Source organism: Hevea brasiliensis, chromosome 4, assembly GCF_030052815.1.
Source record: "Hevea brasiliensis isolate MT/VB/25A 57/8 chromosome 4, ASM3005281v1, whole genome shotgun sequence".
NCBI classification, from domain to species: Eukaryota; Viridiplantae; Streptophyta; class Magnoliopsida; order Malpighiales; family Euphorbiaceae; genus Hevea; species Hevea brasiliensis.
Window position 1 is genome coordinate 49,189,865 of NC_079496.1, and position 20,091 is coordinate 49,209,955.

Consider the following 20,091-nt stretch of genomic DNA (forward strand, 5'->3'; position numbering starts at 1 on the left):
AGACACCCAAGTGGGGAGTCTAGCATTGAGGGACATCCCTACAGTATATGACTTTCCAGATGTATTTCCTGATGAATTGCTAGGATTACCTCCGAAAAGAGAGGTGCAGTTTGAAATTAATGTTCTGCCTGGTATGGATCCAATCTCCATAACACCATACAGAATGGCACCAGCAGAGTTGAAGGAGTTGAAGATACAGTTGCAAGAACTACTTGAAAAGGGCTTCATTTGCCCTAGTGTGTCACTTTGGGGAGCGCCAGTATTGTTTATTAAGAAGAAAGATGGCACTCTTCGCTTATGTATTGACTACAGGCAGTTGAATAAGGTGACAATAAAGAACAGATATCCATTGCCTCGCATTGATGATCTGTTTGATCAGTTGAAGGGTGCAGCTGTATTCTCCAAAATTGATTTGCGATCTAGTTATTATCAGTTGAAGGTGCAAGAGCAGAGTATTCCAAAAACTGCCTTCAGAGCTCGATATGGCCACTATGAGTTTCTGGTAATGCCATTCGGGTTAACAAATGCTCCAGCTGCTTTTATGGATCTGATGAACACTATCTTCAGACCATATTTCGACCAATTTGTGGTGGTGTTTATTGATGACATTTTGATATATTCGAGGAATGTAGAGGAGCATGACAGACATTTGCGGATTGTACTGCAGACTTTAAGGGAGAAATAGCTATACGCCAAAATGTCGAAATGTGAATTTTGGCTGAAAGAAATCTCCTTCTTGTGACATATTGTGTCAGCTGAAGGGATCAAGGTAGATTCTAACAAGGTAGAAGCTATCCTTAATTGGAAGCCAACCAGGAATATCATAGAAATTCATAGTTTTCTGGGTTTAGCTGGATATTACCGTCGATTTATGAGAGGGTTTTCTATGTTATCTTCTCCACTGACCAAGCTGCTTCGGAAAGATGTAAAATTTCAGTGGACAGATAAATGCCAGCAAAGTTTTGATGAGTTAAAGAGGTGTTTGACTGAAGCTCCAGTCCTTACTTTACCTACTATGGGTAAAGAATACACAGTTTATAGTGATGCTTCTCACAAAGGGTTAGGCTGTGTACTGATGCAAGATCAGAATGTCATTGCTTATGCATCACGCTAGCTAAAATCGCATGAGAGGAACTACCCAACACATGATTTGGAGCTAGCAGCTATTGTTTTTGCTTTGAAGATCTGGAGACCCTATTTGTATGGGGAGAAATGCTACATTTACACAGAACACAAGAGCTTGAAGTATTTGGGCACCCAGACGGAATTGAATTTGAGGCAGAGGAGATGGTTAGAACTCATTAAAGACTATGATTGCTTAATAGACTATCAGCCAGGGAAAGTAAATGTGGTGGTTGACACTTTAAGTCACAAGACTATGGCAAGTCTCAGAGTTTCTTCTTTGTCCATGGTACATGAATTGAAAGCACAGCATGCCAGTTTAGAAATTGATGATGAGGGACAGACAGTAGTTGCATGGCATGTACAGCCAGTGTTGATTGATCAGATCAGAATGGCTGCTCAAAATGATGATAAATATCAGAAGCTACTGAAGGAAGTCCAGCAGGGCAACAAACCTGAATTTTCTGTGAGAGATGATAGTTTATTGCTACATCAGGGCAGAATGTGCATTCCCAGTGATTTGGAATTGAGACAGATCATTATGAAGGAAGCACATGAGTCTCCTTTTGCTATGCATCCTGGTGGAACTAAAATGTACGGAGGGCTGAAGCATTACTGGTGATTGGGTATGAAAAGGGATATAGCTGAATTTTTTTCCAAATGCCTAACTTGTCAGCAAGTAAAGGCAGAGCATCAAGTTCCAGCTGGTTTGTTACATCCATTACCAATACCAGAGTGGAAATAGGAACGAATAACTATGGATTTTGTGACGGGACTTCCGAGGACACAGAATAGTCATGATGCAGTATGGGTTATAGTTGACAGACTAACCAAGTTTGCCCACTTTTTGCCAGTTCGGATGGACTATAGCCTGGAAAGATTGGCCAGATTGTACATATATGAAATTGTGAAACTACATGGAGTGCTAGTATCAATTGTATCTGACAGAGATCCTAGGTTCACTTCTAGATTCTGGGGTAGTCTTCAGAGAGCCCTAGGAACTAGATTGAACTTCAACACAACATTCCACCTACAGACAGATGGCCAATCTGAAAGGGTAATTTATATATTGGAGGACATGCTACGAGCTTGTGTGATTGAGTTTGAAGGTAGTTGGGATACACACTTGCCTTTCATTGAGTTTGCTTATAACAACAGCTACCAATCAAGCATTGGGATGCCTCCATATAAAGCTTTGTATGGCAGGAAGTGCAGAACTCCCCTATGTCAGGATGAAGTAGGTGAAAGGAAAATGATTAAGCCAGAAATTGGTCAGCAGATAGAGGAAAAGATCAGATTGATCAGAGATAGACTCAAGGCTGCATCAGACTGTCAGAAGTCCTATGTGCAACACCCCTATGTTCGGTAGTGCGTTCTACTGTTCCGGTGACCAGTGTTGTCCGGATAGCTAGGATGCCTAGAACTAGACTTCGATATGAGTGAGGAGACATAAAATAATGAAATGCAAGAAAATAAAATACAAGAAAAACAAAGGAAAAATAATAACAAAGAAATGTAACCAAGTTAAGTGAGCCGAGAACCCTAGCGATGGGTGACCGCACCGGGAAGTCACGGCGTGGACCGTTGACTAGCCCTGAACTGCGGGGAACCCTGGAAAATATTTTTAGGAATTAAATAGACCCCTATTGAAGTATAAATATCATTAGAAATATTAAATAAAAATTAAATAATTAGTACAAAGAGAAGTGGGAAATCGAAAAACGGACAAAACCCGGTGTTACCGAAAAATCGGGAATACAATCCGAACTGGGGCATTGCGGTCATTTGACACCCTGAGTTGTCTTTTGACCTAAATGTCCATTAAAAATAAATAATATTACACTTGGAAAATATAATGAAAAATTAATTTAGGGGTACCTAATATAAATAGCAAAAATGGAGTTCAAATTAGGTAATTAACATATTTAAACATATAAAATAATTGATTTTATGTATGTGAAGCACTATGGGGATTAAATAAATATTATGTGGGACACTTAAGAGCTAAAATGGGCAGAATATTTTATCTTCTTAAACCTTTCAAAAGGGCAGCCGAAGCCAAGAATGGAGTTCCTCCATGGATGCATGGGTTGAAGCTTCATGCAAGCTTGATCTAAGCCACTTTTCATGCACCTTCCTTAATTAAAGTTAATCCTCACACCATGGGCATTAGATAGCTAACAAGAAAACCAAGTTTTGGAGAGGTTTTGAAGAATTTCCAAAGTGGTAAGTTTGCATTTTTGGGTTATTGCTTCATTAAGTTTGTAAGGATGTTATGGATGTTTGATTTATGAAGAAATTTTTGAAGTTTGATGTTGAATGGGAATATGTACTTTTGGCAGCCATGGAAACACCTTGAAGGCAGTTTATTTGTGCTTGTGCTTGTAAATGGTGAATTAAATGATTGATTAAATGTATATTGTGTAGGAAATTGTTTGGGTAATGTACACTTAGTATATGTAAATGTAAAATGAAATTTAAAGCTTGGAAAGTAATGGAATGTAAGTGTACCATTGTGGTAGTTTGCTAACTCTTGAGGAATGCTGGAATTCATGCTTGGTTTATGGAATGATGATGTTAAAATGTGTTGGTTGTTATGGCAGTTTGAGTGTATGTATGGTGGTGTGAAGTGGGACATGTAAATGAGCATGAATTGGTGATTGAATTGTTGTAAATTGAGTTGGACAAATTCTGCACTTGTTGGTGCACATTGAATGTAATTGCAAGCTGCCAAAATGACCTATAATATGTTATAAATTATGTTTAGGTTGTGGTACAACCAGAATTGGTTTGAATGTTAAGTTTGGTGAGTGTTAAAAGTGATGCTTGATGTGTATGCAAGAATTTCAATAAGGCAGTTTGTGTTTTAGGCCTATAACTTTAAGTGTGTGGCTCCAATTGGTATGAGACCAATTGGAGGTGAAACTAGGCACAAAATGTGCCAACTTTCATGAAGGGAGCATACCAAAATTCTGCTTGCAAGGTAGCTTGAAAAATGACCAAATCCGGATTAAGTGCAAATGAGGCCTGAAAATTGACCATTTGGGCAGCAGTTAGTGTTTAGGCCATAACTCACTCAAAACAGGTCCAATTGACCTGAAATTTTAACCATGAATAGGTAAGACCCATATCTACAAGTCTTATGAAGACACCAAAGCCCAGAAATGACCATAAGCAAGTCAAACAGCTTGCACAAGTTCGGGTCCAAAAACTGGCCGAACCTAAAATGACCTAAAATGACTTAAAGTGACCAATTTTAGTGCAAGTTGACCAGCAATAGTAAAATGACCATAACTTGGTCTACATAACTCAGAATGACCTGAAATTTTGCCCCGCGTTCCATAAGACATAGATCTAAAAGTTTGTAGTTTTCACCGAAACCCGAAAACCGAGGAAACTAGGTCGTCTGGCTAGGTCAAACTAGTATTCCGGAATCCAGCAAATTACAGGAAAATCCAGTATACACGGAAATGAACTTGGTAACATGTACCAATCCTAAAATACTATCGAATGTGACATATTAATAACATTCAAACCTAATTTACCTAGAATGCATCGAGGGTCGACATATTAGGTTGACTAAGCAAATATTAAAATTCAGTGAATTACTTATCAAGCATTATCGTTAGAGACAGTTTAAGTGAATACTAAAACACTTCAAATTGTGTTTCTCAGTCAGCAAAGACTCAGGAAAAGGGAAGGAAACACTGAGTCCAGACTAGGAGACAGTTATCAGAGGTTTGTGCATAACAACTATTTCTTTTGAATTATTTTCAATTGAAATAAATTATGACTATTTGTATATTATTATTTTAGATTGTGAAACTGTGAAAAATTGTTTGAATGATATTTGATGGATACTTATTGATTGAAAAGCACTGCAAATGGTTTAAAACCACAGCTATCATGTACATTGATTGTATTCCTCGCTAGCTTGTCTAGTGGGATGAATTGAATTCCCACTCTCGCTGAAGTGTTAAGGTGTGTGCCTGTTGAGGACGAATATAATGAGTACTCATAATTTTGCTAGCTAGCTATGTTATATCTCATTAGCCATCGGCTTTTGGGACGAATTGAATACCTCATTAGCCATCGGCTTTTGGGATGAATTGAACTTTGAAACATGATTTCAAGCTATGTGTGATTTATTGATACGTATTGTAAGATTTTGAAATGGAGTTTAAATTCTTATTGACATTCACTGTCTTTTGAATTTAACTATGTTTTGATTACTGAGATTTATTGTGATATTGTGTTAAATTCCTTATGACATTATTGTCTTGAATTTATCTATGGTTTTAAGTATCCATTATTTATTTAACTTATGAATTGAGATTTAAAGTTGTATTTGATGAATGTTGTGCACCACTGAGACATTGTCTCAAATGATAGCTTTATTCTTTATCGCAGTAGACAGACAGACGAGGCGTGAGACTAGGCTGCTAGTACATCCAGCGAGAGCTTATCGGGTATAATGAATATACCACATTTTGCATTTTATACTGTAATGTATGTTCACTGTATGTACATATTGTTTTTGGTTTTGAGCAGTTGTAAATTCAACTTGTACATTGAAGTTGTAAAATAATTATGAGTTATTTTGGCTTATAAAAATTGTATGATATTTCTTGTATCTCAGTATTTGAAAAATCACTGTGGATTTGAGTTGAGAAATATATTGTGTTGAGAAATATGTTGGAGTTGAGATTTAGAAATATATTGAAGTGCTTTTTACAAATTTTCTAAAGAACTGTTTTATCCAAAATACAGATGGTACTCTGCCAAAATTTTTACAGAAATTTCAAATAATTCAAATGTGTTAGTTCTATCACTTCAGTTCAAAAAGGTTTTTAACACCTGTAAACAGTGCTCACCACTGTAAAAGAAGTAAGAAAAGTTTTTAAAATCCCTTGTAGTGTATTTAATGGGTTATCAGTAGACGGAGTTGGTAATTCATTAGGTATACTACGGGATCATGTTATGCCTTACAGAGGGGTAGGGTGTGACACTATGTTTATCTGAAGAGAAGAGACATTGAATATGCAGTGGGTGATAAAGTATTCCTCAAAGTTTCTCCTTGGAAGAGGATTATGAGATTTGGTAGAAAGGGGAAACTGAGTCCTCGTTTCATCGGACCATATGAGGTTCTGGAGAGAGTGGGTCCTTTGGCATAGCAGTTGGCGTTACCTCCAGAGCTAGAAAGGATACACAGTGTCTTCCATGTGTCCATGTTAAGGAGGTATAGATCTGACCCATCTCATGTACTATCAATTGAAAAGATTGAGGTAAATCCAGACCTCTCATATGAGGAAGAACCCATAGAAATTCTGGCTTATGAGGTGAAGCAGCTGAGGAATAAACAGATACTCCTGGTTAAAGTGCTATGGAACCATCATTCAGGCCAGGAAACTACTTAGGAACGTGAAGAGGATATGAAGAGACAACACCCATAGCTGTTCAGAAAATAATGCCAGGTAAAATTTCGAGATGAAATTTATTTTAAGGGGGGGGAGAATTGTAACACCTCTAAGTTCGGTAGTGTGTTCTACTATTCCGGTGACCAGTGTCTGTCCGGACAGCTAGAATGCCTAGAACTACACTTACATATTGATGAGGAGATATAAAATAATGAAATACAAGAAAAGAAAATCCAAGAAAAACAAAGGAAAAATAATAGCAATGAAATGTAACCACGTTAAACGAGTCAAGAACCCTAGCGATGGGTGACCGCACCGGGAAGTTGCAGCATGGACCGTTGACTAGCCCTGGACTGTGGGGAACCCTAGAAAATATTTTTAGGGCTTAAATAAATGTCTATTGAAGTATAAATATCATTAGAAATATCAAAGAAAAATTAATTAATTAGTACAAAGAAAAGTGAGAAATCGAGAAAACGATAAAACTCGGTATTACCGAAAAATCGAGAATATAACCGGAACAGGGCCATTATAGTCATTTGACACCCTAAGTTGTCTTTTAACCTAAATGTCCATTAAAAATACATGATATTACACTTGGAAAATTTCATGAAAAATTAAATTGGTGGTACCTAATGTAAATAGCAAAAATGGGGAGTTAAATGTGGGAAAATGAAACTTTTGAATAAATAAAAAATTAAACAACACTTAGTGCTCCACTCACCCACAAAATTGGACCACTTAATCTTCATCTTGGGCAGAATATTCATCATCTTCTTCAACCTTGGAACCAGCCGAAAGTGGTCATGAGAGAAACTCCATTGCCGTCCACTTGAAAGCTCCATGCAAGCTTGATCTGAGCTTTTTTCTTTGAACCTCCCTTCACTAAAATTTGTCCATACACCTTGGGCAGTAGATAGGCAGCAAGAAGACCAAGTTTTGGTGAAGTTTTGAAGAGTTTTCAAAGTGGTAAGTAGGGATTTTTGATGCTTGCTTCATTAAAGTTTGTGTGGATGTTATGGGTACTTGAATTGTGGAGAGATTTTTGGAGTTTGATGTTTAAAGGGAGATGTTTATTTTTGGCAGCCATGGAAACTCCTTAAGAACAGTTTATCCTTGCTTGTAAATGGTAGATTAAAGGGTTGATTAAGTGTTTATGTGTGTAGGAATAAATTGGGTGATGTATATTAGATGTATATGTGAATGTACACTTAACTTTGGAAGCTTAGAAAGCAAATTGATGAAGACTACAATTCGGCAACTTGAAGTGTGAACCCAAAATATGTATTTCATAGCTTGGTTTATGGAATTATATGATTGAATTATGGTGCTTGTTATGGCAGCTTGTACATGTGTGTAAGAGTTTGAGTTTGGACATGTAAATGAGCCATATTATGTAGTTAAATTGTGTGTAATTTGGACTTGCTAAATTCTGGACTATAATGTGTATATTCAGTGTGGTTATAAGCTGCCTAAATAACCAAAAATGTATTATGAAATGTGTTTAGGTTATGGTACAAAACAGAAATGGCATGAATGTGTAAATTGGTAAGTGTTAAATTCATCCTTTGATGAGTGATGGACAATGTGCAATAGGGCAGTGTGTGTTTTGGCCTAGAACCTTAAGTGTGTGACTCCAATTGGTATGAGACCACTTGGAGGTGAAACTAGGCACAAAAAGTGCCAACTTTCATGAAGGAAGCTTACCAAAATTCTGCTTGGAAGGTAACTTGAAAAATGACCAAATCCGGATTAGTGCATTTAAGGCCTGAAAATTGACCATTTGGGCAGCAGTTAGTGTTTTTGCCATAACTCACTCAAAATAGCTCCAATTGACCTGAAATTTTTACCATGAATATTTAGACATATATCTACAACTCTTAGGAAGACACCAAAGCCTAGAAATGATCATAAGCCAGTCAAACAGCTTGCACAAGTTTGGGTCCAAAAACTGGCCGAACCTAAAATGACCTAAAATGACCTAAAGTGACCAATTTTGGTACATTCTGATCAGCAATAGTAAAATGACCATAACTTGGTCTAGTAAACTCAGAATGACTAGAAATTTTGCCCCGCGTGCAATAAGACATAGATCTACAAGTTTTTAGTTTTGACCGAAACCCGAAAACTAAGGGAACTAGGTCGTCCGACTAGGTCAAATTAGTATACTGGAATCCGACAAATTACAATAAAATGCACTATACATGGAAATGAATTGCGTAACATGTACCAACACTAAAAGGCTATAAAATATGACACATTGGTAACATTAAAACCTAATTCACCTAGACTGCATCAAGGGTCAACATCTTAGGTTGACTAAGGAAATAATAGAATTCAATGAATTAATTATTAAGCATTATCATTAGAGATAGTTTAAATGAGTACTGAAACACTTCAAATTGTGTTTCTCAGTTAGCAAATACTCAGGGAAAGGGAAGGAAACACTGAGTCAGAGCCAAGAGACAGTTATCAGAGGTTTGTGCACAACAGTTATTTCTTTTGAATTTTTCAATTGAAATAAATTATGACTATTTGTATATTATTGTTTTAAATTGTGGAAATGTGTTTGAATGGATACTTATTGCTTGAAAAGCATTGTAAATAGTTTGAAACTGTGAAAAATTGTTTGAATGATATTTGATGGATACTTATTGATTAAAAAGCATTGTAAATGGTTTGAAACCACAGCTATCATGTATATTGATTGAATTCCTCAGTATCTTGTTTAGTGGGATGAATTGAATTCCCTCTTTGGCTGAAGTGGTGAGGTGTGTGCCTGTTGAGGACGAATAGAATGAGTACTCATATTTTTGCTTTCTAGCTATGTTATTCCTCATTAGCTATCGGCTTTTGGGATGAATTGGACTTTGGAACGTGATTAAGCTGTGTGTGATTTATTTGCATTCACTGTCTTTTGAATTTAACCATGTTTGATTTATTGAGATTTATTGTGATATTGTGAAATGGAGTTTAAATTCTTTATGACATTCATTGTCTTTGAATTTAACTATGGTTTTAAGTATCCACTATTTATGACTGATGATTTGTGATTTAAAGTTTTATTTGGTTAATGTTGTGCACCACTGAGACATTGCCTTAGTGATAGCTTTTCATTGTTGTCGCAAGTATACAGACTGATAGGGCAGCAGACTAGGCTGCTAGTGCATTCACTGAGAGATCATCGGGTATATTGAGTATATCATTATTACACTCGTTTCATATAGGCATTTTAGGGTAGTTTTGCATCCATTTTGTCCTCATATTTTAGTGTATTTTATGTTTTTAGCTTTATTTTATCTTATTTGTTAATTTTAGATACTTTATATTTGATTTTTGTAATTTTGTTGGTTATGATAGGATTTTGTGGCAAATCGAAGATCAATGAGTGCAATAGGAAGTGATTTGAAGAGATTTGGAGTTCTTTAAACATGGAGGAAAGTTAAAGAAATCAAGACTTGAAAGAGCAAACTAGCCGAAATTTGTTTGAGGCTTTGCTTAAGATCATGCTTAGGGTAAAGCGGTAGTGCTTAAGGTGCAGCACAAGTCAAGCAGGAGCAGAAAAGTCCATTTTACTCTAAGTCTGCCGAGATTTGCTGAAGGTCTGCTTAACCTTAAGCAGACAGTGCGACCAAAAGCTAAAATTTACTAAGAAGCTGCTTAGGGTTAAGCCGAACCCTAAGCAGACTGCCCAGAACGTGAATAGTGCTGCTGACTTGGATAATTTTTCACCTCATTTCCTATCCACTCCTTGACTCTTATTTACTTTTAGGGCAACCTTTTGGGATGATATAAATTCATCATTTCCTTATTTTTGCCATAAAGGGGAAGGGAGGAAAGAAAAAAAAAAGGAAAGAAAATTTAATAGAGAGAGAGAGAAGACGCCATTCTCTATTGGGGAGGAGCTGCTGCACCAGTTTTGGAGCTCCAGAAACCAGAGATTTTGGTTCTTCTACCTGGGTTTTTCTATTTTGGTCCTTTTATCATGTTTTTCTTTACTCTTCCATCAATATTTCTTGTAAATACCATTATGAGTGAGTAATCTCTTTAGATTTCAGAGTTGGGAAATATGTTTTAGATTGATTTGTGGATTTGTACTAGGTATTTCCTTATTTTACATAAATATGAGTTTTGATTCCTTCCTTGTGTGCTTGATTTACTTGCCTAATGTTGGTACCCATTGGGTATTATGTTAATCGTTCATTGAAGGACCGAAAGGTGAAAGTCATTGATAGATAATCAAGGATTGGAACTTAAAATCACCTAGATTTAGAAATAACTAGGATTTTAAGAGGAATTAATTATTGGTTACAAAACTTAATGGGTTTTAAAGTAATCAAATAACATACGAAAGTAGGTTTGGTTATTTTAGAACACACTTTGGTTTGCTTGAAAAAGATATCAAAGGAATATAGAATCAATTTCCTTCAAACTCTATTTTTCCCTAAAAATTGGAATGCCCAAGACAAATCCCAATTAATTTATGCATAAACCCCAACTCTGGAATCACTTTTACCATAATTAGACTTTCATTTAAATTACCCATTGTTAATTTAGTTTAATTACGAACTAGAATTAGAATTTATTTGTTTGCTCCTTACCCATTTTAATTAGATTAATCAATTTACCTTGCTCATTTACATTTACCATTTATTCATTAATCATTAGCCCAAATAGTCGCTTCATTCATAGTTTGGTAATCAAACAGCAAATCCTCGTGGGAATGATACTTGATTCATCACTTTATTACTTGAGACGACCCGTATACTTGCGGAATAGTCAACATCAAGTTTTTGGTGCCGTTGCCGGGGATTTGATTTTTGTTTGATATTGAACAATTGTTTGTTTGGTTAATTTGTGCATTTTATTTTATTTTCTTTTTACCATTTTACTTTGAGAATTTGTTTATTTTGTTTTTTCAGGTACTTTATTTTATGAGAAGGACAAAAAGTGAAGAAATCAATCTATTCTTTGACCCAGAAATAGAAAAGACAGCAAAAGCTTTAAGAGCAGAATCTAAGAGGAGAAAAGCTGAAATTAAAGCTCAACAACAACAACAAAGAGCATAAGAGCAAGAGGAATTACAAGAAGAAATGGCCAACAACAACAATAACAAGCGCTCTGTGAAGGATCATGCTTATCCTAACATTGGAGATTTCATGCCAAGTATCACAAGACCAAGGGTAGAAGCTAATAATTTTGAACTGAAGCCTGCACTTTGCCAGATGGTACAACAATCACAATTTGGAGGAAATCCAAGTGAAAGTCCACATGTGCATCTAGCACACTTTCTTGAGATCAGTGATATGTTGAAGATAAATGGAGTTTCTGATGATGCAATTCGACTCAGATTATTTCCTTTTTCTCTGAAGGACCGAGCTAGAGAGTGGTTACATTCTTTGCCACCGGGTTCTATCACAACATGGGATGAACTTTGTCAAGCATTTTTAGCTCAATATTTTCCACCAAGCAAGACAGCTAAGCTAAGAAATGAGCTGACTTCTTTCAAACCTAGAGATGATGAGAGCTTGTATGAAGCATGGGAGAGGTACAAGGATTTGCAAAGAAGATGTCCACATCATGGGATTCCTACGTGGATGCTTGTTCAAAACTTTTACAATGGAGTTTCACCTGCTATTAGAAGTACAATTGATGCATCTTCTGGAGGTGATCTTATGGAGAAATCTGAAGATGAAGCTTTTTCTGCTCTTGATAAAATTGCTTATAATAACTACCAATGGAGTTGTGAGAGGAATGAAATCAAGAAACTAGCTGGTATGTTTGAGCTTGATGCCATGAATATGATAAATGCTAAGTTTGATGCTTTGACAAGGAAGATGGACAAGCTAAGCATGAAAGTAGATTCTTCAGCCGGAGGTTCTAGTAATTCAGTAGAAGTTGGGGCTGCAAATGTCAATTGTGCAGCAGATTTTTCTGCTCTTAATCAAGATTTTTCAAGTGAGCAAGTGGATTATGTGGGGAACTACAATCAAAGACCAGGTGGTAACTCATTTTCTGCAACTTATGATCCAGCATGGAGAAACCACCCCAATTTCTCTTGGGGAGGTAGACAAGGGCATAATCAGAATTTTCAGCAACCTTCTGGATATCAACAAAATTGGAATTTTCAGCAGAATAGAGGTCCTCCTCCTGGAATTTCTAAACCTCAAAATGCACATGCTCCACCTCTACCACAACAAGCACAACCAGACAAGACAGCTAGGTTGGAAGCTATGATTGAAACTTTACTTGTGAGCCATCAAAGTCAACAAGAAATGATTTCTCAATTAGCATCTAAAGTGGATCAAATGGCAACACACAACAAGATGTTAGAGAATCAAATAGCTCAACAAGCTAGCTCTTCAAGTAACAAAGCATTTGGCAAGCTCCCTAGCCAGCCAGAAAATTCAAGGGAGCATTGCAAGGCTATTACATTAAGGAGTGGAAAAATATTGGAGAATGGAGATAAAAAGATTAAAGAGAAAATTGAAGAAGAGAAAAACAGAGAAGGAGATGAACAAACTGAAGTTGAAGTTAGAATTGGAGCTGAGAAAGAAAATTCAGTGGAAGAAAAAGGAAGTAAAGAGAGGGAAAGCAAAGAGGAAGAACCAAAATATGTTACACCTAAAGCCTACATGCCACCTTTACCATTCCCACAAAGGTTCCAGAAAGCGAAATTGGATAAACAATTTGGGAAGTTCTTGGAAGTATTGAAGTCTTTGCATGTGACTATTCCTTTCACTGATGCTTTAGCACAAATGCCTTCATATGCTAAATTTTTGAAGGAGATTTTATCTAACAAGAAGAAATTGGAGGAATTTGAGACTGTAGCTCTCACGGAAGAAAGCAGTGCTATCTTGCAAAATAAGCTTCCACCCAAACTGAAAGATCCTGGAAGTTTCTGTAACACCCTCCCGGTAGCAACTCCATACATTCTACTGTTCCGGTGACCGGTGTCGGTCCGGACAGTTAGAACGTTCGGAAAAATATTTAAATTAAAGTGAGGGACCATAATTAACTCAAATATTAATAAGAAAAATTTAGTAAAAATTTTAGAAATAAAATACAACTAAGTTAAATGAGCCGGTGCCCAAGCGATGGGTAACCCAGAGGGAAGTTGCGGTTCTCGCAACTAGGAGCCCTAGACCCGGGGAAAAATTCATAAAATAATCTTTGGGACTCCATAGAAGGGTCATTGAGGTTCCTATGGCATTAGAAAGCCAAGAAAATATTTAGAAAAATTTTTCAATCGGTACAGACAATTTTGACCCGTTAAGCCAAACGTAGGGTATTTTGGTCATTTCGCCTTCACAGGTGATTTTTGGCCGACTTGTCCAGTTAAGTAAATAATTATTATAATCTAAAATATGAATAAATATTGCTAAAAATTGAATTGAAAATGAGTAGAGAAAAGAAGAAAAGAAAATGGAAGAAAATACCAATTATGAAATCATATGATGTCATTAAACACTTACCCACCAATCACATTTAATCAACACTTAAATTAACCAATAAAATATGGATAAGAATACAGCAAAAGCTCCTAAAAATTCCAGCAGCCATCACTTTCCTAAAACCCACCCGTAGCTCTCAAATTCCATAACCATTCCACCTAGAAAGCTCACTAAAGCTCCCAAACCTCACCTTATTTCACCTCAAAACCTTATCCTCTCTTCACTAAAAATTATACCCACACCAAGGAGGAGTGTTTGGCAGCCTAGAAAAGGAAAGAAAGTGAAGTCAAGCTTGGGAAAATTCTGCCCTACAAGAGGTTAGTGCACCTATATACCTAAAACTCTTTATTTCCATGTTAGGGACTTGAATTTAGTATGAAATTGTAAATTAAATGGATTAAAACTCATGTGTATACATACCATGAATTTCGGCAGCCCTAAGGAAGGAATGAGTTTGATTGTTTTAAGGGACTTAGAATGAATTAGAGATTATGTTTAAGGTATATATATATACATGTATAATGAATTGGTGTGCTAACTAGGGTAATTGGTGTAAACTTTGAATTTGGGCTAGGGTTTGGGAGTGCAAATTTGACTTGGCCTATGAAATTATTAAAGAACATTCTAATGGTCAATTAGTGACCATTTGAGGTGAGTTGACCATAAATTGGACTGAAATATAGCATGGCAAAGTGAAATGGTAGGCTGCCTAGTGACAGCAGCAGGGAGGCTGTGAGTCCAGCCTATTTGGACTGCCATATCATTGGATGTGTAGGTTCAATTGGTGTTTGGCCAATTGGAAATGAAACTAGACTTATAATGGCACAATATTTCTGAAGAAACCATTCCCAAAAGACCAAGGCAAGTGGACCAAAAGTTGGCCCCAATCCGGATACCCTGCAAGCAAATTCTGCAGAATGACCAAATGAATAGTAACTGTTCATTTGGCCATAACTCACTGTAGAATGGTCCATTTGACCTGAAATTTTTAAAGCAACAAGATGAGATATAGACAAACAACTTTCATGAATAAACCTACCCCAAATTATGACCAAAACCTATTCAACAAGGCAGTGGCAGTCACTGTTCATGGTACTGTAGATTTGGTAATTCTGCAGTTTTTTCAATCCGGCCAGCTGTGGTTTTTGGACCATATCTGGAGCTACAAAACTCCAAATGGAGTGATTCAAAAAAGAAAATTCAACTAGACAAAATAAGGAACAACTTTCATGTTTACCATTTCCTCAAATTCCCACAGCAACAGTGCTTAATGGAATAGTAAAAGTAGGCTTCAAAAACTGAAAATTCTGCCCTCTTGGTTTTAAGTTTAGAAATGGTATGGGTGCTCAATTCCAACAAGTTTTAAATGTGAAATGTGGTACATTGGGAGTGTTAAAACCAATGTACCTATTTTCTATCCAAAAGTCAACATTTTTGTTGACCAATGAAGTGAATAGTGACACCAAAAACTAGAAATTCAAAAATTGAAGAATTCAAAAGTATTAAATGCCCTAGTATACCTAACAAGATTGGTTTGGATAGTTTGGCATGCCAATAGGGTTCAGTTAGCAGTACTGCATATGGCATTATGCCATTCTGTGATTTTATGGCTTTTAGCCATTTTGACATTGTGTTGAGACTTGGCCTCGTGCCTAATATTATTTACAGCTTGTTAGCTGTTCTGTTGCACACCGGGAGATACATATGTGACCGATGGTGTGACGGCCCGAGGTACTTGATACCCAGTGCCAGTTTACCCGTTTATCCAGTCCAGTCATTTAGTATAGGTTACTTGGGCAACCAAATGAATGAAAGTGGACAAAGTTAACGAAATAAATGGATATACAAATACAAAACAAATAAGACTTATACATTCAATGCATATTTATTTTCTGCTATTTTCTTTTATTTTATTATTGCACCACTAAGCATCATTGCTTAGCGAGTTGCTTTTGCCACGCGTAGGTTCTGGAGATACTGATCGAGAGCCCAGTAGACCGCAGACTGGGTGAGACATCCTGCAGCTCTGCATAGTGTTCGTGTCACCTCACCACCTACAGTGCATTGGTAGGACACTAGGTGTCATTTTGGTATTTTGTAACTAATTTTTATTTTCTCATATGTAATTGAACCTATGTAATGTATTTTGAGGTTCATGTAAATAATGAAGATTTATGGTTATGTATGGAAGTAATTTGAGTATTTATTTGTTGCTTATATATGAGTACCCTGAGAAATGATTGATTGAGTAATGATGTTGAAAAATATTGAGTTTGTGATGACATTGGAGTTTGAGAATGATTGAGTATGAATATTGGAAGTGTTTTTCACAGGTTCCGAAGAACTATTTTCTCCATTTTTAGCCGGTACTCTGCCGGATTTTCTACAAAATTTTCGGAACCTCAAATAAATTATAATTTTGATAAATGGCTCAAATATATTATATTTCACAAGTTATATTCAAAAGCATGATAAAAATTAATTAAGGTATATTAGAGTGTGCCGGTACACCGTGTGACATTGCTTACTCGGGTATACTGTACACGGGTAAGGGGTGTCACAGTTTCTCCATACCATGTCACATTGGGGATATCAGTATAGATAAGGCTTTATGTGATCTTGGAGCCAGTGTTAGTCTGATGCCATTATCTATCTATGAGAAAGTGAAGATTGAAGAAATGAAGCCTACTACCATATCACTACAGTTAGCAGATAGGTCTATTAAATTTCCAATTGGGGTAATTGAGAATGTTCCTCTGAAAGTTGGAAAATTTTTCATACCAGTGGATTTTGTGGTATTGGAGATGGAGGAGGATGTACACATTCCTATTATTCTTGGTAGACCTTTCCTTGCTCTTCTTTGGAGTGTGATTGATGTAAAAAATGGGAGGCTTACATTAGAAGTTGGGGAAGAGAAAGTTGAATTTAATTTGTTTCAAGCAATGAAAAAGAAAGATGATTCAAATTCATGCTTGAGAATTGATGTGATAGATGAAGAGGTCAGAGAAGTGCTTAAAAAGTAACATCCTAAAGATCCCTTAGAAGCTTGTTTGGTTCATAACATCAAAAAAGGGGACGAGATTGAAGAAGCTGCAGAATATGCTACAATTTTGGAAGGAAATCCACCATTGCCTATGGCTGATATTGAAAAGATTAGGGACTTGAAGCAAGATACAACTTCATCATCAAAGCTTGAAAAAAGTGAAGCACCTAAGGTAGAGTTGAAACCTCTTCCAACAAATCTCAGGTATGCTTTTCTAGGTCAAAATTCTACATATCCTGTGATTATTAGTGCTAAATTGACTGATTGTGAGGTTGAAAAATTATTAAGAGTTCTTAGAAAGCATAGAAGGATAATTGGTTATACCATTGATGATATTAAAGGAATGCATCCTTCTGTGTGCATGCATAGAATTTTGTTGGAAAATAATCATAAAGCCTCTCGAGAATCACAAAGGAGATTGAATCCGAATATGAAAGAGGTTGTAAAAAAAGGAAATCTTGAAATTGCTTGATGCAGGTATCATTTACCCTGTTTCTGACAGCAATTGGGTAAGTCCAGTTCATGTTGTACCTAAGAAAGGGGGCATCATAGTAGTGAAAAATGAAAATGATGAACTAATACCTACAAGGACTGTAACTGGATGGAGAATGTGTATAGACTATAGGAAATTGAATAATGCAACTAGAAAGAACCATTTTCCATTACCATTTATAGATCAAATGCTTGGGAGACTAGCTCATCATTCTTATTTTTGCTATTTGGATGGCTATTCAGGGTTCTTTCAGATCCCTATTCACCCAGATGATCAGGATAAAACTACCTTCACATGTCCTTATGGTACCTTTGCATATCGAAGGATGCCATTTGGACTATGTAATGCCCCTGCTACATTTCAAAGATGTATGATGTCCATATTTTCTGACATAATTGAGGATATTATGGAAGTGTTCATGGATGATTTTTCTGTATATGGTAAATCTTTTGATGAATGCTTATCTAACTTGTCTAAGGTTTTGTAGAGATGTGAAGAGTTCAATTTAGTTTTGAATTGGGAAAAGTGCCATTTTATGGTACAAGAAGGAATTATTTTGGGACATCCTGTGTCAAATAGGGGTATTGATGTGGATAAAGCAAAGGTAGAAATTATTGAGAAAATGCCACCCCCAACATCTGTGAAAGGAGTGAGGAGTTTCTTGGGGCATGCTGGATTTTACAGGAGATTCATCAAGGATTTCTCTAAAATTTCTAAACCTCTTACCAATTTATTGAGTAAAGATGTGGAATTCCATTTTGATACTAATTGTATGAATGCTTTTTGCAAGATAAAGGAAGCTTTGATATCTGCTCCTATTATGCAGCCACCCGATTGGTCATTACCTTTTGAGTTAATGTGCAATGCTAGTGATTATGCCATTAGGGCTGTTTTGGGACAAAGGAAAGATAAGAAGGTGTATGCAATATACTATGCAAGTAGGACCTTAGATGATGCTCAAATAAATTACTCTACTACAGAGAAATAGTTTTTGGCAGTGGTATTTGTAGTAGACAAATTCAGGTCCTATCTTGTGGGGTCAAAGGTAATAGTGTACATGGATCATGCAACTATCAAGTATCTCCTTCAAAAAAAAGAGGCTAAACCTAGATTGATAAGGTGGGTGCTACTCCTTCAAGAGTTTGACTTGGAAATTAAAGATAAGAAAGGAGTAGAAAATGTGGTAGCCGATCATCTATCTAGATTGAGGCAAGAACAAGGAGAAATTTTGGGAAAAGAACCCCCAATAGATGATTATTTCCCTGATGAACAACCGTTAGTAATCATGAATGCAAAAATTCCTTGGTACATAGATTTTGTGAACTATCTAGTGTGTGGAATCCTCCCACCTGACCTAACATGGCAGCAAAAGAAGAAATTTCTTTTTGATGTGAAGGATTATGATTGGGAAGAGCCATTTTTGTTCAAGAGATGTGGAGATGGGCTGATTAGAAGATGTTTAGCTGATGAGGAGATAGGGAATGTTATTAAAGATTGCCATTCTTCACTTTATGGGGGTCATATGAGTGTGACAAAGACTGCAGAAAAAGTTCTTCAAGCAGGGTTCTTTCTGGCCACACATGTTTAAGGATGTGAGGAAGTTTGTAAATGCATGTGATAGGTGTCAAAGGATGGGTAATATCTCGAAGAGAGATGAAATGCCCCTCTAAAATATATTGGAAGTGGAGCTATTTGATGTGTGGGGCATTGATTTCATAGGACTTTTTCCATCATCCTTTGGACACAAGTACATTTTAGTTGGAGTAGATTACGTGAGCAAATGGGTTGAAGCTATACCATCTCCAACTAATGATGTTAGAGTTGTGATTAAATTCCATAAAAATTTCATTTTCACAAGATTTGGAGCTCCCCGTGCCATTATAAGTGATGGAGGTTCTCATTTTTGCAACCATCAATTTGAAAGATTATTACAAAAATATGGAGTTTGCAACACCCTACCATCCAGAAACTAGTGGTCAAGTGGAGATCTCAAATAGAGAGTTGAAAAGAATTCTTGAGAAAACAGTGAATAGTTCAAGGAAAGATTGGTCACTAAAGTTAGATGATGCTCTTTGGGCCTATAGAACAGCTTTTAAAACTCCTATTGGCACCACCCCATTTAGATTGGTTTATGGGAAAGCTTGTCATTTACCTTTGGAGTTAGAGCATAGAGCATATTGGGCTATAAGGACACTAAACTTTGACTTGAAAACTGCAGGAGAAAAAAGAATGTTGCAACTAAATGAACTTGAGGAACTTAGATTGGATGCTTATGAAAATGCCAAGCTTTACAAGGAAAGAACTAAGAGATGGCATGATAAGCATATTAGGAGGAAAGAATTTTAGGAAGGGGATGTTGTTCTTCTATACAACTCTAAGTTAAGGTTATTTCTAGGAAAATTAAAGTCAAGATGGTCAGGGCCCTACACTGTTATAAAGGTATACCCCTATGGAGCTGTTGAGATAGGAAATGAAACCTCAGGGACTTTCAAAGTTAATGGGCAGAGATTAAAGCATTATATTGTTGGAAAACCCACACAAAAGGTTGTAGAGGTTTCATGG

At 36.4% G+C, this 20,091-nt stretch overlaps 1 non-coding gene across 1 annotated transcript; it reads right to left on the minus strand.

Moving 5' to 3' along the window:
- Window positions 1-12,019: 12,019 nt before the first annotated feature.
- Window positions 12,020-12,126, minus strand: LOC131179686 (small nucleolar RNA R71). Its single transcript, XR_009148573.1, has one exon. It is a non-coding gene; the product is annotated as a small nucleolar RNA R71 (small nucleolar RNA).
- Window positions 12,127-20,091: the final 7,965 nt, after the last annotated feature.